This window comes from Equus caballus, chromosome 14, assembly GCF_041296265.1.
Source record: "Equus caballus isolate H_3958 breed thoroughbred chromosome 14, TB-T2T, whole genome shotgun sequence".
Taxonomy (NCBI): domain Eukaryota; kingdom Metazoa; phylum Chordata; class Mammalia; order Perissodactyla; family Equidae; genus Equus; species Equus caballus.
The window spans coordinates 68,592,845-68,615,973 of record NC_091697.1 but is presented as its reverse complement, the minus strand read 5'-3'; the positions used below and the strand labels follow the sequence as shown (position 1 = coordinate 68,615,973).

At 35.6% G+C, this 23,129-nt stretch overlaps 1 protein-coding gene across 4 annotated transcripts in view; it reads left to right on the top strand.

Moving 5' to 3' along the window:
- The window catches only part of PRR16 (proline rich 16), a 280,900-nt gene that overhangs the window by 74,723 nt on the left and 183,048 nt on the right, over positions 1–23,129 (top strand). Inside the window, exon 1 of one of the 4 annotated variants that reach the window (XM_070233200.1) lies at positions 1,036–1,109. The exons of the other annotated variants lie outside the window; for them this stretch is intronic. The gene's annotated coding sequence lies outside the window, so the exon portion shown is untranslated. Of the gene's footprint in view, positions 1–1,035; positions 1,110–23,129 lie in introns of those variants that run through there. 4 annotated transcript variants of the gene reach the window in all.

The window sequence follows — 23,129 nt, the reverse complement described above, 5'->3', positions numbered from 1 at the left end:
TTTGCTTTTCCTTGATGATTAGTGACATGGAGCATCTTTTCATATATCTGTTGGCCATTTGTGTGTCTTCTTTAGACAAATGCCTATTCAGGTCCTTTGCTCATTTTTTAACTGAGTTATTTGTTTTCTTGCTGTTGAGTTGCATGAGTTTCTTAGATATCTTGGATATTAACCCCTTATGGGATGTATAATTTGTAAATATTTTCTCCCGTTTCCTATATTGCCATTATATTTTGCCAACTGTTTCCTTTACTGTGCAGAAACTTTTTAGTTTGAGGTAGTCTCACTTGCTTATTTTTGCTTTTGTTGCCCCTGCTTTTTGTGTAAAATCCAAAATGATCCTTGCCAAGACCAATACTTTGGGCAAATCACTGGCAGTTCTGGATATTTATTTTCTCATGCAAAATAAAGGGTTTGATTATATATAATTATAATTCCTGTGGTTTCTTTAGCATTATTAAGTAGAGATTGTAATGTATGATTACATTTCAATTATTAAATACTTAGTAGAAGAAATATGAACCGTGTCTGATTATTAGGTTATTGACAGTTTGAATTTAGCATCCCTTGAAATAACATGTTTTTCAAACTTAAAATTCTTTTACGTCAAAGAATCATTTTGGAACTCATTCTACTTGGAACCTGTTAATATTAGAAAATATTTCAAGTTATATGGGAGAGGACATAGGTATCGGTTAAAGGTTTAGAGTTTCTACAGCAAAGAACAGGAGCTTTTCATTAGAAATCTGGCCTTTTATCATATTTGGATATTTTTGTTTGTTTGTTTTTACCCTTCAGATTATTTAAGCATTTCCATGTCTTTTGGAATTTTTATAAGTTAAAAACCAGAAGTTTAAAGAACGATTCTTTAAAATAATCCATTCTCTGTGTTAACTCAATTATGGGAATCCTTTCACAGTGTACACATAATATCAAATCATCAGGTTGTACACTTTAAATATGTCACAATTTTATTTGTCAATTATGCCTCAATCCTGAAAATAAAGTGAAATAATCCATTCTTCCACAAAACAGAACAAAGGCTCTGAGATTTCCTCCACCTGAAGGTTGAAGACCATTAAGAAGTAAATTAATATAATGACTTTGAGGTAAATTCATTCTTTATATAAACATTATGTGGTTGTGGAGAGATAACAGATATTTAGAAGGATTATAAATAGAGTAGATACTCTACTTCTGTGTTTTTGATTTAGAAAATTTTGAAACAAAATAGATATGTTGTCACTAGACCCTAATGTTAGTTCCATATGTAACTTTCGATATGAATTTGCATGTATATTAAGTAAAGATTATTCATACCCTTCTGGGAAATAATTGGGTAATGATGTTTTTTAAAACCCATATCTAAATCCCTTTAACAAATGATACTAAATCAGTATCTTCCAATTGTTCTTACCTAATTTTTATAAGGAACTTTACTACTTGCTTTGTATGAATGAGATACAGCTTGTATACTCAGTTATGACATCAATAAAATATGTAGGCTTCATTTGATACTTTGGTAATTTTTGGTTTTGGTTATTTTTGGATTACGACACTCTACAATACAAATTAACATCAATTTTATTGACTTGTGTTAGTAATCCACAATTGAAACGTCCAGGTATACATGGTGGCATAATGGGTTATGATATTTTGCAGGGAGCTAGTATACTGATGATCTGTTTACAAGCCTGTATTTTATACTTGTGCTGAAATCCTAGCTGAGCTTTTTAATTCCATCATGTGATATATTAGAAATTAACTGGGAAAGAAAAGGATTTAAGAAAATATTAAAGAGAGGTATAACTTTGAAAAATAAAGTGGTAAGTTGGTGTATTTATACGTGTCATTGAGATGAAATGATATCTTGAGGTTTTATACTCTTTATTTGTGGAAATTACCCCATTCAGACCCATCTGATTAACCTTGCCTGAAAGTGGAGAAACATTTTAAAACTACTAGTTTCAAAAATAACTTATACTGCTATGTTTGATTGGATTTCTGATTCATCAAAATGTGACCTGGAAAGATGATAGATATTTGGAATAGAGCCAGACTCTGAGTCCTTTCTCTATCACTCCCTATGTGTGAAAGCCCTAGCAAATCTCCAGCCTTACATATAAAATAAAAATAAAATGATACTTGCTGCTTAAGGATTTGTGGGATGGAAGAAAGGGGGAATGTTTCCTTTGAAACAGCTTTGTTAATTCTAAAGTGTATTTCAAGCCTTAGAAGTTATCTTCTCAAGACCCAGTACCCCTAAAATATCACTCTATTTCATTGTTTTGAGTACTGGGCTTATTATAAGTGCAATTAACTTTACATTTGCATCATACAGGGATTTCTTCCACAGTATTTTGACATTTCAATTTATTCTGAATGGTTTTTCCCCCTGAATTTTGACAGAATTGATTTAGCCTATTCACACATGGATCATGGCCTATTCTGTGTTAAATGTATAAACATGGCATTGTTGACTCTGGTGTGTGACATTCCTCCTGGCCTTTCCAGTGGATGTTACTAAAACAATAGCTTGACTGGCATATACTTTTGTATCCTGTTGTTTTACATATTTTCTTTTGGTGTTTATTTTTACCAACAGTCTAGAATTTCTTGGCCCCACAACTGTTTAGAACAATGTCTTTTGCTGAGGTAGGCTATTGGCTGATGGAAATATTTTTGATCACTGACTTCAGTCTCAAAATGAGAAACTGAAACACTCATCTCTTGTTTTAAAATTGATTAATTTGTAAATAGTTTATAGATGTGCATTCTATAAAATTTAAGTTTCAAAAGGACATTCATTTTACAGTAAGACTTTCTTCTGTCTTTCTCTCCTGTCTCTCACTCTTCCTCCTGTGAAGCAATAACTGTTAACAATTTCTTGAATTGCTTCCTATACATATTATAGAAGCAATTCTCTGTGAATTCAATCAGGAAGCACTTTTACCTTAACTTAGCCAACATCATGCTGTTCTTAGGTTTCACTCTGATCTTTGATGTATCACTCTTACATTGGTAAAAATGTGATTTTCTTATACGTCTCATGAAGTTCTAGGAATTGTTTTTTCTTTCTGTTCTTAAGGTATGCTCAGCTTCTGTATAATTTCTAAGTAAACAGCTTTTCAGCAGTTTGTTTTTGGTGTTTCATGCTTATCAGATCAGTGTGTGTTATGCTATCATACTTCTCATATCTTATAAATTAGTGTAGAAGAATAAATCTGCTGTCCTAAGCCAGGTATCTCATGCATGCCATTTTGGCACTCTTGTGTCTACGATTGGCAGTGTTGGCTCTTAACTTAAAAATACACGCCCAGTCTGGGTTGCTGGTTTTCTGGCCTGGTTTCTTTTTCCTGAGGCACAATCTGCTTGCCTAGGGCCGAGTTTTGGACTGAATGCTTTTTTACCCCACCTAATTCTTATGTTGAAGCCCTAACCCTCAACACCATGGGGGTTTTGAGAGGAGGAGGCTTTGAGGAGTAATTAGATTAGATGAGGACATGAGCATAGGGTCTTCGTGATTAGAGTACCGCCCTATAAGAAGAGGCCAGAGAACTTGTTCTTTCTCCCCTCCGCCATGTGAGGCTACGTTAAAAAGGTAATCAGTGTCTGCAAACAAGGAAGAGAGCTCCCACCAGACACTGAATCTGCTGGTACCTTGATCTTGGACTTCTCAGTCTCCAGAACTGTGAGAAATAAATGTTTTTTTGTTAAGTCACCCAGTCTATGAATTTTGTTATAGCAGCCCAACCTGCCTAGCTCTCAGAGGGCCTCTTCCCTAAGGGACTGGAGCTTACCTTGGTTTTTCGGTTAACCTTCCTACCACTCTGCTTTTTCCATCACATTTGCCTGGAATAGACAAAGGTCACAGAGCATGGTGGGAGTTTATCAGTAAGACAACTTACTACCTTATAGAGGACAGTCTTGTGTAATAAATTATCTGTCCCTTGGGACCAGGACTTCTTTTCTCCGGGTCCACTCCCCTTCCCACCCATGTCCACTCCGGTTCAACATGTCTGTTAGATGAGGCTGCAGAATATATGACAGTCATAGGAGTTTTATGTGGTTGCAAAAGGTACATTTCTAAGACAACATGACACAGCTTTAGTTTGAATGAATACACTGGGACCCTGTTTTGTTCCTGTGGTTGTTAATGCATCACCAATACCTGCTGGACAAGTGATTACAAGCTTTGTGCTGTGAGGTAATTGCTTCTTTGCATGCAGTCATCTTTTAGGAGACCCGGAGAATCCAGGAAAACTAATACAAATGGAGCCAGGCAGTCTGCAATAATAGCAGGAACTGCAAATTCCAATAGGTGACAAGATGACTTTCAAAAAATACAGGTCTCTAGGTCCCACCTAGATTCTGCATCAATAGTGCGGGATAGAGCCCAAAGCATCTGTACTTTTAAAAGCTCTTTAGGTGATAAGGTTGTACAGTTAGCGAGGAATTACTGCCCCAAAGAGCAAGTGATGAACTTTCTGTCATTGATTATGAACAGGGATATGATGTTTATGGGAAAGATCTTTCTTGAAAGAAACCAAAATAAAATCATCCTGAGAAAAAAATAACTTTTTCATGTCCTACATAGAAAATAATATAAAGGACCAACTCTTCTCCCTCAATCTTCTACTTTCTCTGCCACCTAATCAAGGGGACCAATTCTAAATAGAAAATATTGCTCAATATTTGTTGATTTATTGTCTGTGTTGTATAGCATGGCATAAAGTCTATTGCATTTTTTTATTCATGTAGTGAACAGAGTAGTATAAAAGTGAGAATAACTCTTCAGTAATGATAGATTATACAACACCACAAACATTTTTTTTAAAATAGAGATTCTGTTGCTTCTTTGGCACACAAGGTCTAGACACTAAATGTCTCATATACTAGGTTAACTTGTCAGAACCATCCAAGTAGAGGTTTTGTGAAATGAATTTAGCCAATTCTAGGAAAACAAATGTTTTTGTAATTCTGTTCTCACTGGTTTTTGACAAATCAATAGACTCACCAGCCACCTCTAAAGCTTTCATACTAGGTCCCCTTTCTGAGGCCTCAACTGGTGAACTTTTTATTTTTCACTTTGGGTCATATGAGATTCATTCATTTCACTCATATTTTGACACCTCCATTTTATATATCTCTGTCTTCACTATCCTGCTTTTAGGGGTTGTTTTCCTTTCTGTTTATAAATAGTTATAAATGTTTTCTGGATGTGCTGAGTTTTTCCGTTGTATAGTCATAAAACACCATTTTGTAAATCATTTTTTACTCTATCCTCCATAAGCATTAAGGTGTTTTATTTTTTTAAGTGTGCTCTGTTATAAGCTTTTAAATTTTATACCTGTAAAAAACTCATAAGAGTGGTGCACAGACTGTTAGAACATTTAGTGTAATACACTGAGGAGAGAGTCTTGCTAGGCAAGTGTTAAGGCAAGTTCATTGCTTTAGTTTTAACAGTGATGTGGTTATGAGGTTTTCCATTCAACACAAAATCTTGTGTTTTGGAAACAGAAACTGGAGGGAGAATTTGGTACCACAGGGAGAGAGCATGGACATGCTTTGCATAGTATGTTCATTTAATAAGCATTTACTGTCTTGGAAGAGAGAAAGAAATAAAACTCATAGTCCCTGAACTCAGAAGGCTTATAAGTTGGAAGAGGGGACAAGCAGAGCACAGCAGATGATGCTTAGAAGATGTCCATTGGCACATAAAACTCTAAAAGAGATGACAAAACAGGAGGCTACCCCACAAAGGGATAGCAAAAAAGTGCGATGGTGTCATATGACGTCGCAGTCTGTTCAGGGAAGGGTTCTTAAAAGAGATGCTCATGAATCTGGGCTTTGAAATGTGGGCAGGAATTTGCTAGGTGGAAGGTAGAGAATGATAAATGTCAGGGGAGTCTTTGGAAACAGGGACCTTGTTTGGAACAGCTGGGTAAAAGGCTAATGTAAAGGAATAATTGGAGACAACATTAGGGATGTTTTATGACTTTTGTGAGACAAGTAACAGAAACTCTGGTGAAAGAAAAAAATTAAATGGCAGGGATTATTGGATCATGACAGCTTAAAATTCCAGGGATTCAATTCAGTTTAGATACAGCTTATTAAGACCTGAAGATTTGACCAGGACCTGGTTTCTCTGATATTTCTTGACTCTGTGTCCCCAGGATTTGTTCAATCTCCACGTTACAAGTATTATATCTTTGACTGTCAAATCCAGGAGATGAGAGCATCTCTTTGGTGAATTCCATAGAAGAGAAATAAAGCTCTTTGTCCTGGAAGCTTCAGCAAATATCTCTAATAGCTTATCTGCCTATCCTTGAACCAATCACTGTGGATCGAGAGGATGGGGTGTACTGAATGGCTTCTGCAAGTCACTTCCATTCCTAGAGCTGCCATTGTGATACTGCTGAATGAGAAAGAAGTGAATTTATCAAGGGAAAATTAGGGTACTGTTGGTGGAAGAACAGGAGAATAAATGATAAAAAGGTAACCACCAGATATCCTGTATAGGTGATATACTGGGCCAGATGTTAATGTAGGGACTAAAGAAGCTTAGATGGTTTTCAGTAGAAATAGGGCCCAATACAAAGAGTAATGGAAAAGCATAATATTCAAGTAACTTATGACTTAGGCATTATACTGCTAGGTATTTTACCAAGGGGAACTCATGAAAATATGTGGTAGAAGACCTATACAGTAATATTCATAGTAGCCCTATTCATAGCAGCAAATCTGAAAACCATCTAAATGCCAATCAAGATGAGAGTGGATGAGAGTAATCTGTTGTATATTCACAAATAATATCATAGGCAAAATGAATAATCCATAGCAAAATGCAACAACATAGATAAATATTAGTAATTAATTGTTAGATGAAAAAGTGGATTCCCAAAGATTATAAACATTAGAAACAACTAAATTTTAAAAGTATCTAGCTTTTAAGGATAATCTGAATGCAATAAAATTACACAGAAAGGGACAAGAGCAAAAATAAGTAGACAAGTGAATAGGTAATATAGATGGCTATGTTACATGGTTTGAGGAAAAAAAAATGTAAAATGATAGTTTGCTGGAATGGGAATGTTGGGGTGTTATTTTATATGTGACCATCATTGAAGTCTTCTCTTAGAAGATGGCATTTAAAGAGAGAATGGATGGAAGTGAGCCATGTGGATGACAAGGGAGGACGTCTGTCTTGGGCAGAGGGAGTAGTACATGCAAATACAACAGTAACTGCAGTGGGAGTGTACTTGGCCTGTTCCAGGAACTTCTGTGAAGCCAGTAGGGCTGAAGTGAAATGAGTATGAGGAAGAATGGTAGGATGTAAAATCAGAATGGCAGAAGAGGTTCAGCTCACGTAGGACTATCACAGCCATTATAAGGACCTGGCTATTAACCTCCATGAGACAGGAATCCTTTGGAGAGTTTTAAGGAGAGGAGTGATATATTTTTAAAAGGATCACTCTGGCTGCTTTGGAAAAAAAGGACAAGAAGGTCAAGCTTGGAATCAGGGAGACTGGAGATCAGTTAAAAGTCTTTAGAATCATCCAAGAGACAGATGTTGGTACCTTAGGAGAAGATGATTGATCTGGTTGTCTGTTACTTTGGAACAAATTACCCCAAAATTTAGTGTCTTATAGCAACACCCATTTTATTATATGTCACACTTTTCTTAGTCAAGAATGTGAGCTGGGCTCTCAGCTGGGCAATCCTGCTTGATAAGGAGTAAACAAAGGTCATTTGGAGGTATTCAACTGGTAGCTTATCTGGGGGATCCAAGACATCTTCACACACATGCCTGGTACCTTGGAAAAGGGGATCAGGGAGGCTGGGCTTAGTTGAGTCTTTCTCTCCCTCCTTATAGTCTCAGGGCCTCTCCACATGGTCTTTCCAGTGCATTATTCAGAATGCTTACATAGTAGTTTACAACTCCAAGAGGAAGTATCCCAAGAGACCAAAAGTGGTAGCTGCCAGTGTCTTAAGGTCTGGATCTGGAAAGTGGCACAGAATCACTTCCGTCATATTTTATTTGTTAAAGCAGTCACAGAGCCCACCCAGGGTAAATTCCATGGTGGGGAATTTAAACTTTATCTCTTGATGGAAGGACTCCCAATGAATTTGTGGCCATATATAACCTGCCGTAGTACAAGAGGTACAGGTTGTGAGAAGTGGTTAAATTCTAGGTACATTTAAATGTTTAGCCTATAGGTTCAGCTAATGAATTAGATGTGCATTGGAGGGAAAAAGAAGAATCAGGGATGGCCCCATGATTTTTGATCTAGACAGCTGGAAGAATGGAATTGCCATTTACTGAAAGGGAAAACTGTGAGAAGAAAAATCAGAAGTTCCATTTTGTACATGGTAAGTTTGAGTTACCCGTTAAATACCCAAGAAGACATACCAAATAGGCTATTATATGTACGACTCTGGAGTTCAGGAGTGAAGTCTGAGCAGAGGCTATTTGCATATAGATGGTATTTAAATTAATGGGACTGAATGAGCTTCATTCAGGGAGGAGAGTAGGTGGAGAAGAGGAGAAATTAATTACTGAACCTAGAGAAATTCAAATATTAGCAGTTACAGAAATGGAGAGGAACTAGCAAAGAAACCAAGAAAGACTAGGTCATGAAATAGAAGAACTGAGGAAAAGGATGTCTGAGAAGCCTACTGAAACTATATGGAGTGGGGAGTGATCAAATTGGTTACACTGCTGATTACGTAGATAAAAACTGAAACTTGAATATTATCTTGGAGCCTAGGATCCATTGGTAACTCTTCTAGGAGCTATTTTGTTTGAGGCATGGGAACAAACACCTATGGGAGTGGCTGCAACAAAAAACATGAAGAGAGCAAGTAAAGAAAGCTAACATGGACAAAATCCATAGTACACTTTCTAGTGTGCCTCTTGTCTACCAAAATGAAATGCCTCTGTTCTCATCTTGGCCTCTGTGTCTGAACAGAGGCAAGTGGAGGGCTCTGGGCATTGGTATCAACTTAAGGGCAATTGCTGAAGCTAATGTCTGTGCCTTTAAGTCTGTGACTTAAAGAATGTTGACTAGAATTGTTTCTGGCCGTTGAATATGTTTATATTTGTCTCCTTCTCACACTGTGAAATATCCAGAAAGTTTCATCACTTTGAATTTAAATGCTTGTTTGGAAATAGTTTCTTAGTATTATATCAAAATGGCAGAGGAATAAATTTCAATTTCAAACCTATAAGGAAAAAAATTGAATTTGAAAGCCTTTGAGCTTATACTTCTCAGCTGGCCATAATTCACACCATCATTTACTGTCTTGTAAATATTTCCTTCCTTGTCTCTGTAGGCATTTGTGTTAGAGCTGTTGATTTCATTGTGGCAAGGCTGCTACCTTCTCTTGGATAATTTAGTAAAACTTTAGAAGGAGTACAGTGAACCTGGAGGACATTGATCCCACAAATAGGATACTCGAATTCCCGACCTGGAACTCACTGGAGTGGAGAACTCACTGCCACTCACTGGATAATATTGATGACAAAGATGTTAATGGTAGTAATGCCACCTCTACAACATGACTGCAAAAAAGAGGTGCTGTGCTAACTATGTTATACATACTATCTCATAGAACCCTTCCTATAAACTGGGGTAGGAATTATTATTGTTGCCATTTTACAGATTACAAAATGAGGTTAAATAATTTGTCTAGTGTCACACATCTAATCTGTGCAGTCAACCTCAGAAGGTAGGTACAGTCCAGAGCTTATAAGGTTTGAATGCTAACTGTCTCCCCTTTGCTATCTTTAATTCATTTTAGGGAAGTAAGGGCAACAACTGACCTGCTTACTCCTTATTGTGAGAAAAAAACAGAAATATATGTAAATACACTTTTAGACTTAAAAAACACTATATAATTTTGAGATAATATCTACAATGAAAGTTGGAACATATTAGTTTAATCCTCTGGTTGACCCATTTTTTATGGTTGCTAATTTCTGACACTTCCCTTCTCTTTAAAGTTCTTGGATTTCTAATTTCAATTAAATAGTGTCAAGTTACCTGCCTTTCAGTTTTTCATACCTGAAGCCAAATGATTTATATGTTCCCTTTTCTACAAAAATAGATCACATATTTATAATCAGTAAATATAAATTTTATAGCAGTTTTTTTAATAGTATTGACTTGCCTAGTTTTGAAGTGATTGTTCTCAATTCAAATATATCCCATTGTTTTTAAGCTAAAAAAATCCAAAGCTTAGAGAAGCATATACATGATTCAAGAGATTAAAAGTGTAACTTGATTTTCAAAACATATTTGTGTTCATGTTAAGCTTACTGGCAAATAATTAGAAGGAAAAAGTCCCCAAAATAATTTTTTTCCAATAAAATTTTAGGTTCTCTCTTCTTTATGTGTTAAGTTAGGTAAGATACTTTTCATTTAATTTATTTTCATTCTGATATTATTTCACCCAGAGGAATACAAATAAGAGGAATCTAAGGTCATTTACACTCTGTGTCTACCAATTTATGAGTTCTGTGAAACTAATTAATTCATACATCAAAAGATATGCTAAACCATACTGCAAAGCAAGTGGTCTATTTTCTCTCTTTTTCGACTAATCATAAACATAGGCTTAACATTACAAATTTATTCAGCTTAGTTTGAGAAATTCAGAAAAGACTGATTTTAAAGACACTTTAGTAATCTAGAGCATAGATTAGACATGACACAAAATTTGATTTAGGCAACCTTGAAATATCCTCAATTCAGGAGTCAGTCTCTCCTGAAATCTCTCCAAAGCTGTTGGGGTCCTGCATTGTCTAGAGCAGAGTCCAGCACATGGTCCTCCCCATGCCCTTGTGTCTACTCAGGGGTGCTGCATTGTACTGGCACCACCTTTGTTCATGGCATACATTCACTGTTCTGGGCAAATGGTGATATTCACGCCAAATTAAGAAAATTTATGAAAAAAATGGATTTGAGAGAATTTTTTTGTTTTTTTCTTTTGTTTTATTCTTCTTTTCTAATTCTAGCCTCGTAAGTCCCAGCTTTTTCCCCCTGCTGAGTATTCAACCTGTCTCCTTTGTGAGAACTCTGCTAGGAATGCTTCTCATTGGAAACCAATAGTTTTGAGATAAATTAGACCTTTTGAAAATAACATTTTTTCTGTGTATAAAAGGATGATAGATTCCTTGTCAAAAGTGTGGCTAACATACTGAAATGTAAAGGAGAAAGTAAACTACAAAACATAATCAGAGAAAGAATGAATGCTTTCAAAGAGAAAGCCTTGAATTCCCAGAGTAGTAATGGCCTAAATGGGACCATTCTTAAATGTTAATGTTGTTGTTGTTGTGGCAAAAGAAATTGTTGGTTTTATCAATTCTCAGATTTTTGAATTCAGCTTACTTCTCTCATGAAAATACTACATGTATCTTTTTCAAATTAAAGCACTTTGATATTCAAAATTATTTCGAATTTGGATATAAATAATGAATATTAATATTTCACTATTCTTTATAAATGAAGACTCCAGGACTGTTAGTTAGAAGAATGTGAGACCCCTTCACTCAAGAAACATTTATCGTGCACCTACAATATGCCAGTTACTGTTGTAGATGCTGTGCGTATAAGATCTCTAATTCCTTAGTTTCTAAGAAACCAGTAGGGTTATGGAATTAGGAAGATGATGAGACTATAAGCATGAATTGTTGCTTTGTAGGTAATAAATTTCCCAAAGCATTCTCTTTTTTTTTCTTTTTTTGCTGAGGAAGATTCTCCCTGAGCTAACATCCACTGCCAATCTTCCTCTTTTTGTATTTAAGCCTCTGCCACAGCATGGCCACTGACTAGAAGAGCAGTGTAGGTTCATGCCTGGGAAGCAAACCTGGGCCTCCAAAGTGGAGCATGCCAAACTTAACCACTAGGCCACTAGGGCTGGCCCAGCACTTGTTTTTTAATTAAGATATAATTGACATATGACATCGTGTATGTTTAAGGTATACCCTGTGTTAATTAAACAAATTTATATGTTGCAATATGAGTGCTGCTGTAGCATTAGCTAACAATTCTATCTTGTCATATAATTATCATTTGTATTATCCAAAGCACATGAAAACATTAATTCAAAAAGAGATATGCACCCTTATGTTCGTTGCAGTCTCATTCATAATAGCCAAGATATATAAGCAACCTAAGTACTTATCAATAGATGAATAGATAGAAAAGATGTGGTGTATATATATATACAATGGAATACTACTCCACCATAAAAAAGACGAAATCTTGCCATTTACAACAACATGTGTAGACCTTGAGGGTATTATGCTAAATGAAATGTCAGATGCAGAAAGACAATTAGCATGCGAATTCACTCATATATGAAAGATAATACATAGATACAGAGAACAGATTGGTGGTTTCCAGAGGGGAAGGAGTGGGTGGAGGGCAAAAGAGGTAAAGGGGGACATGTGTATGGTGACAGATGACAAATAGACTTTTGGTGGTGAATACAATGTAGTGTATACAGAAGCCAAAGCACTTTTTAAAAGAAGCAGAGTTATCTATAATACTTGCTGTTTTGTGTTTGTGCAATAACTAATCTAAATTTAGTACTCAAATGTCTCCAGCTGTGGAGAAAGGATTTTTTTTCAGTAAATAATGCAATGTCAATTGAATATATAGACTGGAAATAATAAATGAATTTTGAACTTTACTTCATATACTTAAAAAAGATCAATATTAGAATGAGTGTAGAGGAAGATGGGCATGGATGTTACTTCAGGGCCAGTCTTCCTCAGCAAAAAGAGGAGGATTGGCAGCAGTTAGCTCAGGGCTAATCTTCCTCAACAACAACAAAAAAAGAATGATTGTAGCTGTAAAAATGAAAGATAAAACACTATAGCTTTTAGAAAAAAATAGAATATCTTCATGACCTTGTAGTAGGCAAAGACAATTTTTTAAAAGATACAGAAAACTCTAGTTGTAATGGAAAAATATAAGTAGGTTGAACTAAATGAAAATGAACTACTGTTCATCAAAAAACATAGTTTTTTGATGAGAGTGAAAGAGCAAAACACAGACAAGGAGAAGAGTTTTGATATGTATATTTGAGAAAGGACTTGTCCACAGAATATACCACTAATTCCAACTAATAAATAATAATAATAATAATAATAATAATAATAAAAGACAACCCCCTACAAAAAATGCACTAAGGACGTGAGTGCCATTTTACAAAAGAGTATATCTAAATGACAAAAAAAAATGAAAGGCTACCAAATTTCATTAGTCGAAGATAGATGCAAATTAAACCGACTTTACGATATTTCTAAACACTCACCAGAATGGTTAAAATGAAAAAAGTAGACTATATGTAAGGTTGGTGAGGACATGGAGTTACTGGAACTCTCATATACTGTTGGTAGAAAGATAAATTGATATGACTGCTTTGAAAACTGTGTCTAGAGTCTACTAAAACTGAACATAACACATACATTCAAGCCCAGAAATTCCACTTCTAGGTATATACCAAAAGAACTTGTTCACATATTTACCAAAGGATGTAGAAGAATGTTTATAGTAGTAGTACTCAAAATAGCCAAAAGCAAGAAGTAAGCCATTGCACATCAATAGTAGAATAGATAAAATGTGATATATTCGTATGATGGAGTACTACATAGCAGAGAGAATAAACTGTATGCAACTGTATGGATCAATCTTATGAATTCATAACATTTCACAGTATGTCGAGCAAAAGAAGCCAGACACAAAAGATTGCTTCATTTATAAAAAATTCAGAACAAGTAAAATGAATCTGTGGAATTAGAAGTGAGAATCATGGTTATTTTTCTGGGGAGGTAGTGACTGAGAGAGGGCCGAGGGGAACTTCTGGAGTGCTGGTCATAGTCTATTTCTTGAACCATCTGGTGATGTCATAGGTGCGTTCACTTTGTGAAAATTTTCAATACTTTGTGCACTCTTCTGAATGCATGATATACTGCACTAAAATGTATTTATAAAGATTAGAAAAGTAAATGAAGGGAGAAAGTATATTGCAGCTAATACATTGCCCAGAGCTGACTCCTCCAAGAGGAAGATCTCAACATTTTATATCAAAAAATTTTATTCTGATAGTAAGAAAACGCCCACTCCTATACATTGCCCTTTGTCATTTATCATCCTAAATTGAGCTATAATGCCTGAACCATGCTACTATTTCATTCCTGTATTTTTGCCTGGAAAAATCAGAAAATTATTGCTAAATTTAAAAAATAGGGGCTATTTGAGCTAGGATATTGATCTTCTCCTGCCTTCGAACTTCAACTGGAACATCGACTTTTCTTGGGTCTTGAGCCTGCCAGCCTTTGCACTGGAGCCTACACCATTGCCTCTCCTGGTTTTCAGGCCTTTAGAGTGAGAATGGAACCACACTATCAGCTTCCTGGATCTCCAGCTTGGTTACTTCAGTCCTGGGACTTTTTGTCTTCGGTAATCATCTAAGCAAATTGCTTATAATCCATCTCTTTATTTCTCTCTCTATACATATTACTGCATAAAACTGAGCTTCTCTTGCCTGATGCGCATTAAAAAAAAACCCCGATTATTACTGCTTCAGCTTTTGGGAAAAGAGATCAGCTTTTTTCTATGAGATCAATCTGCAGAGAGATCTGTCTCTCTGATTCAGGATTTGGGGTGAAATTTAAGAGGTTAGGGAGAACAGACTGGCAGGCAGAAACACTGGTGGGGCAGATTTTCATTGGTGGGCTTCAAGCATTTATGGTGAGGTTCTAAACATTTGTGGTAAGGTGAGGAGAGAATTTTAACACAGGTTCTTCCTAAATGATGGACCTCTCACTTCTGATAAGAGTCCCACTTTTAAGTTCTGGCCATGTCCCGGTCCTTTGCTTCTCTGGGGAGGAGAATTTTTGGTTCTGAGGTCATTCCACATCAAGCTTTCTTCTTCTGGACGTGCTCTGGCTATGTGACTTCACAAATTTTCTGAAAGACAATTCTTAATCACTCTGTTGATAAGAGATGGTGTCTATTTGAACTAGCTCTAAATTGGCCTGTGGTTATGTATACATCCTATCTGTTCTATTTCTCTGTAGAACCCTGAATAATACAGATAGCATTTTAAAAAGATTTGGTTTTCTTATGCTGACAGATTCTTTTTTTTTTCTAAGCATGGTTGAATTCCAGGAAATGGTTCAAAATGGGTGAATAATTGCTTATTCTTGTGAGTTCACACTAATATGATTCACATATAACTATATATAGCAATGTGTACAGACAAAGGCAATATGTGTTCCAAGGATGTGCTTTGAAATTTTAACAAAGAAATCCAAACCAGACGGCTTTTGTGTTTTTATTTCAAATGTCCTTGTTTAAAGCCTTGCCGTCTTCATATTGAGAAGTCACCAGCATGGGAAATCTCAGTGAGCAAAGACTGTGAACTGAAAAATGGAGAAGCTGGAGAGAGACGGTTTTATTGAGGACTAGAGGATGACCTTGGCCCCTTCATCCTTGGTAACTGGATTGACACATTAGTTCAGTTTTGAGGAAATAAAATAGGAGCAAAGAAATAATACCAATGCTTTTTTCAAGACTACTTTTAGTTGTGTGGGTTTTTCTCTCTTGAGACACATATCTTCCTGACATTTTCAAGAAACACCATTTCATGATCACTGCTTCCTGTAACTTTCGCAAATCTTTTAACATAAGTCAGAGCAACATTAAAGAACACACAAATGTTTGCTTTGGTTAGGTAATGTTACATGTTCCTTCTGCCTCTGTTAACAATACTGAACTTCTGCTAAGAAAGGTAAAGAAGGACACAGAGGGAGGAATGAGAGGAAAGAAAATGCTGAGTAGCAGCTCTCATTTATTGAGTGATAACCTTGTGGCAGGCACAATGCTAAGAGCTTTATTAACTCATTTAATTTTTCAGCAATCAGAGATGGAGATGCTATTATTTTGCTGATTTTTATAAATGTGGAGACCTAGGAAGTTACTGATTTACATAAATTCACACTGTTAGAAAGTGGCTGAGATGGCATTTAAACTCAGTTTTTTTGTAATCAGGAGACCAAACTCTTAATTGGCTAACTTGTGAATGAAGAAGAGAAAGGAGGAAGAGAGGATAAAAAGAAAAAGAGAAAACTAACTAAAAATATTTCACTATAAAAGATATACCTTCCATTATAAAATATTTGGTAAAATAACATAAAATGTAAAAGAAAAAAAAAGTCAGCTAGACACCCACAACCAAGGAACCTCTTTTATATTTCCCCAAGTTTTTATACTGTGCATAAATTTGCTTGATTGTGGTCCTATTATATATGTATTTTAGTTATCTTATTTCCTGCTAAACATTATACTTTCAGTATTTTCTGAGTTACTATAGATCTTTGTATACAATTTAATGTTGTATAATATTACATTAAGAAAATGCGCCATAAGACATTTAGTTGTTTACTTTGATGCATAATACGAGTGTGAACATCAGCATCCATGGAGCTTTATTCCCAATTTGGGATTAATCTTCTACCTCTCAATATCCATTTTATATGAAACTTTTAAAATAGCTGGGTTCTTGACAGAATTTTGGGGATGGTGTATTATAATATCCTCTTTTTTTTTTTTTAAAGATTGGCACCTGAGCTAACAACTGTTGCTAATCTTTTTTTTTTCTTCCCTTGCACCTTTTTAAATTGAGAGAAAGAGTTGCAGCTTTCTTGGGACCCTGTTCGCTGATCTTCTACCCTAGCAGATGAACTTGTAGTTTCTAAAATTGTATTTCTTGTTCTCATTATACCGTCATAACTTGGCTTCCTAAATTTGTGCGTATTTTGTCAAAATTAATAAATTCTACATGGAATATTGGAAGAGGACTATTTTTCTAGTTTTATGGCTGTGTTTTAAATTGTAGGCATCCCTTGAATTTGATGTTTAATGTTGCTAAATAATTTGACGGTTTAATGTCCTGGCTTTCTTTACACAACAGTAGGGTCAGGCAAAGAACCTGCTCAAAAAAAGCTTGAACACAATTGTGAAGATAAGATGTAAATATAATAATAACTATAGGTATACCTTGACCTTTTAAGTGCTTATATATTCAGTTAATCCTCACAGCAACTTTAGGAACTAGGTACAGTTTTCGTCCCCATTTTAGAGATGTGAAAACTGAAGCTTATGTGAAAAGGTAAATAATAATCCAGAGAGGAAATGGACTTATTTTGATTTTCAGGAGTATGTTATTTTGCAGATTGGAGTGAGATCTTCCAACCGGCATGTACTAGGAAGACTTTGTAGAATATCTGTGGATGTGTTTGTTGGTGGGTGACTGGACAGAGAGGGGTTTAAGATGAGCCATAGATTTGAGGAGTGGTGAGGAGGGAATTCTAAGAGTGAAAACTGAGTGAACAAAAGTATGTGTCAGGGAAGTATTTTTATCAGTCAGATAATTTGAGGGGAATCAAGAGTTCATATAGATAAACTTAAAATCAAATAAATGGGTAAATACGATTTCATTGTGGGGCAATAGGGAGTAGAGAGGTCTGGGGTTTATCGTATTGTGTATTTTCTGCCAAAGAGAATTCGCATTTCATTAAAAACAAAAAGGAAACTTTAAAAATAAAACAAAACAGCAACAAAACTATGTTCTTCAAAGCCTGTTGGAGAAATATAGTTCAAAACAGATAGGGACATACTGTGGAGGGCTTTAAAAAGACAATCTAGAATCTGTTAGCAAACAGTTAAGGAATTTAGTACAGTACTTTCTGAATGGTTTTCTTATTTCTTCCCTAATGGTGGTATTTGCTGTAGGAATATGAAGTTCAGAGTGCTTATTTCCAGATAGTGTCAATAAAAAATTGCCCAAAGAATACGAGAGGTCTCAGACTGCCTTAAATCTAGTTGCAAATTGGTATTCCAAAGGCTAGGTAGCCTGCCAAATCTATTTTGATTATCTATTGCTGCATAACAAATCATCCCAAAACTTAGTGGCTTAAAACAGCAATAATCATCTATTTTCTCTCATGGTTTCTGTGGATCTCAGCTGGAAGACTTAAGCATGGGAGGCCGGAAGGATCTATAGTCTCATTCACTCACGGATCTGGTGGTGGGGGCCTACTATGGCTATTGGTTGGTATGCCCATATGGGGCCTCTTCATGTAGCCTAGTATTCCTCATGACATAGTGGCTGGGTTCCAAGAGCAAGTGTCTCAAGTTAGAGGGTGAGCCAATCTGAGGTCATTTTGCTTTTTATTACCTAACCCCAGAAGACACACAACAGTATTTCCTGTGCGTGTTGTTGATCGGGACATTTACAAAGGTCCACCCAGGTTTAAGTAGGAGAGAACATAAATTTCACATTTCATTAGAGGATTGCCATCACATTTTAGTAGAAGCATGCAGGAAAGGATGTGTGTGTGTACATCCGCACGTGTGTGTGTATCACCATGCTTGGAAAATGCAATCTGCCATTCCATCTGAGGGTTCTAAAAATTCCCAAGGCCTGGCAAACCAGGTAGAAAGCAATGAGTCACATTTGTCTCCTGGAGGTATTTTGTTAAGCATGGCAGGGGCTAGGCCAACTCACAAGGGGAGACTTTATTTTGTATCTCTTTAGCCTGTACATTTTGGTGAGTATTTGTACTGAGAGACTGGGAATTTTTTTGTGGAACATGACTAGAAGTAGACCTAAAAATAAAATAATTGTATCAAAGATGAAATAACTGTGTCAAGAATGGCATTATAATTGTTTTTAAATTTCATGAGATTTGGGCATTTGAACTGCCAAGGCTAGGATTAGTTGCCTGGCACAAAGACAACTCTGGAGATTGGTGGACGTTTTAGAAGGACATTGTTTGTTGTTCTAATGGAAACTACCCCTTACATGCTGGGCACCCTGACTGTAGACTATGCACTAGTTGCCTAATCTTAGGGAGGCTTCTCAGACTCACTGGCACGGCAGCTGTAATCATTTAGGCATTTGACCCAAGCTGTCCCAGCTATTCCAGGGACTTGTTGGAAGTTTCAAAGATTGTCCTGACTTTTTTTTATTGGTCCAATTCAACTCTTACTAAATCTCTGTTGTGGGTCACTCACTGTGTGCTATGGTGAAAGTGCAAAGATGAGCAATGTCCCTTCTGTCCAGTAATGTATCTACCAAAAGAAAAAGACATGCAAATAGGCTGTTTCGCTACAGGATGGGAAGTGCCCTGATAAAAAGTAAAAGAAAGGGAGGTTTTCTAGGCAGGACAAAGCACTTGAAAAGAATAGAGGCAAAATGCCACAAGGATCTAATTACAGATTATAGGACAAAATTATAGGGATGTGATAGGAGTTGAGGCTTGCAAGATAAGTAGCATCCATGACATAGAGAAAGAGTTTATTATTGAGGGGCATTACTTAAGCTAAATAGATGCGGTGCCTCCACTTTCTTGAGTTCTGGGTTAGAGTCTGAGTAAGCAGTTTTATAGGAACATCAAAACTTATAAAATTTAATAGTCAGAAGGCATCTTAGAGGTCATGTGGTAGCTCTATAATTCTAGTTAAATGCAGAGTAATAAATTGGCCTATGAAAGCAAAAGGATATCATAGTTGATTAATAGGCTGAAAAGTTAATTGCTAATTTCTTTTGCTCTTATTCTTGAATTTTAAAAAGTATTTTATGAACGCTATTTGGAATTAGTTATACTACATTTATATTGCTTTTCTATTCCACACGCAGTATCTAATTTGATGCTCAAGCAGTTTTTTTTAGATAGGCACAGAGTAGATTATCTGCATTTTATAATTGAATAAAGTGTATTTTGGATGAGTTGTGAATAGTCCATGATCAAAATTTAGCAATTTTGCACAACCAGGAGCAATAATTCTGACTTCAAATCACATATTCAAAATGAAGGTACTATCTTCCAAAGTGGTAGTCATCTGTGTTTGTTAAGAGCCAACTATTTAGGAGGTCTTCTAGAAGATTCCATATGTTATTTTGTTTAACATTCCCAATGATCCCATGAGATAGGTGATGTGGTAGAGAAACTAAACTTTGATCATGATCAGGGCGGAGTGGGGTTGAAACATGTCTTGTTGGAATCCAGGCCTCTGGCTTTCCCACCTCACCATACTGGCCCCACTGTTGTCCTCAGTCTCTCAAGAGTATTCTCTAAAATAAAATAGCAACGTATTTACCCTTCCTCCCATGGAACAATGAAAAGTTCAATTGTTAAAACAGTTAAAAATGAATAGACATTGAAATGCTAAAAAAAGAACAAGGCAGATATGTCAATTCTACTTCTGTGCTTGATGGAAATATATTTTCTTTCTGAAGTGTGCCTAATTGTTTAAACAATTATCTGTATAATTATTTCTTTTTGTACCATAACCCCATACGTAATCTAAGTGTTTTGGGTATATAAGTAGTGTTGGTTGATGTCAACTTTCAGGATTATGGAAATTACTATATAATATCAGGGTAAGAGTAATTTTAAAATAGTCAACTTATAGGGGCTGGCCCCGTGACCGAGTGGTTAAGTCTGTGTGCTCTGCTGCAGGCGGCCCAGTGTTTCGTTGGTTCGAATCCTGGGCACGGACATGGCACTGCTCATCAAACCACGCTGAGGCAGCGTCCCACATGCTACAACTAGAAGGACCCACAACGAAGAATATACAACTATGTACTGGGGGGCTTTGGGGAGAAAAAGGAAAAAATAAAATCTTAAAAAAAAAAATCGTCAACTTATAGAGATTAATAGTGTTGTAAATAAAATTACATGAAAGGATTTGGAATTCTTATCTTGAATCTTTAAAAGTACAAATTCAAGACAGAAGTTTTAGAATGGGGTATCCTCTCTAAGAGACAGGTTAAAACAGCTTTGCAAGAGTATCTTGCAACATAGCAAGAGTAGCATGTTTCCATTTGATATGTTTAAGAGAAAAATCCCAGGGTTGCTGTCGTAGTCTTTATTTCTTATGCAGTACAACAGCCTGAATCTTCATATGGTAATTGGGACATCTATCACTTTCATCATCAAAATGTCTGAGAAGATACACTACCATAACCAAGGCATTATGCTATGTTATATTTTTGTCATATATAGTGATGAAGATGTCATACTGTTCTTCCATAAATTTTGGTAACAAACTTGACTTGAAGGCTATATGCTACTTCCAAAACACTCTCTTTCAAACATAAATTTCAGATGAAAATACTCTACTTATTAACATGAAAAATATACTCGTAGTCCTGGGGAATGAAATGCAGAATAACTGTTGGAGCAGTGTACTGCACAGTGGATGCTTAGTAGATGCTCTTTACTGAATTGACAGTTGATGCAACGAAGCTGTAAGATGCTGTATTCAGGACAAATCAATTTGTTTTTTGTTTTGTTTTGACATATATTACATCAACTGATATATTACACTTATATGAAATGTATGAATAATAGTAAATAAAAATTTTTTTTTTATGTTGTGACTTTGGGAAGGCAGACTTTTGGTGAATGATGCAACCATAATCTTTTGCAGTGGTTTATTTCAAAAGCAATTTAAAATCCAACTGTTCTATACATTATCTTTTCTTTTTCTTTGCTGCCCACTCTCTTGATGATTTATTGTTTAAACTGAGACAATATATTTATAGATCTTAAGTAATAATTAACCTGGGTTTTCATAATAATGCTTATTTTATAGGACATCTGAAAGTGTTTTGTAATATTATTAATATTTTATTAACGTCTCCCATGTAATAGTCCAGAATCTCAATGATAAATGCTAACTTCTAAAGATACATTACCCTATTTTCTGGAGTAGCATGAGATAATTAAAGGTACCTTCTTTAACAGATGCAAAAAACTAAGATATCTACTTTGTGATTTTCTTTTTTAAACTACTAACTTGAGAAATCACTTTATTCTCAAAGAGCCCTAATATGAATTTGTGATTTTCCTTTAAGAATCTTTTATTCACACATTGTTATCCGGTTTTCAAGTACATACTTTAAATTGTTCTGGGTCTCTAATATTGCTCTATCTTGGTAGTAGTTCTAGTTAGAAGAATTTAGCTTTGCAACTTAAATTAACTCTTAAAGTTTCTATCATTAAAAACTACCTATTTCCTGTCAAAATGAAATATTTTGTAAGCACTTTTTCAAGTTGAGATCCTCGCAGCAAGGCGAAAGATTGACAGCCATTGTGAAAATTTAAGAGGTTTCTCAGCAATGTTAAGGATGGCTTTGTTCTCAGGTGTCAGCAATTTCCTGGCTTTGCTTTGACTCCTTAGAACTGGCCATTGAAATATAGAAAAGCCTTCTCATGACTTGCACTTTTATATGTATCTATCTCTTTATCTGTCTATCTATCTACCTATCTGTCTCATAATGGACATAAAAGATATCCCACTTTTTGATCTGTTGTCTTTTTTTTTCTAATCTATTGGCCACCGTGATTGGTTAAGGCATGTGGTCTTGATTTGTGCCCATGAGATCTGAGAAGGCAGCTGCTGAAGATTGTGGGAAGGTTTCGTTTCTCTTCCTCCATAAGGTACCTGAACTTCATCTGGACGCTGTGGTGCAAGACTGTGAGCTCTGGACCCCACTTAAGGATGAATTTAACCTTTGAAGTAGGAGCTGCACAATTTTCAGAAAACAAGAGACTGAGTGTACTGAAAAGCCTAGAGATAAAGTCTTCCTGAAGCTTGCCTTACCTCTGAAACTATAATTTATATTGAGCCATTAAATTAAATCTTTTGTTTTTCTTTATTTTGTTTTCTTGGGAATCATTTTTTTTCTTTCTTTTGATATAATGAGATATTTCAACCATACCAAAATTGCAGAAGATGAGATAACCAACACCTTTGTATCCATTGCCCAACTTTAACAAAGCAAATGTTTTACCATATTTTATGTAAAATTTTTATAAAAGTTTTATAAATGAAATACCACAAATCCAATTTATGCCCCCTATGTAAATTGCCCTAATACCACTTGCTGTTTTCCTCTATACCTGAATATAAACAAAATCCTGAATTTCGTGTTTCTTATTATAATATATTGTCTATGTATTCTGCATATGTATAAATCTATACATAATATGCATAGTTGTTTTGAAATCTATCTGATTGTGTCCTATGCACTCGTGCAAA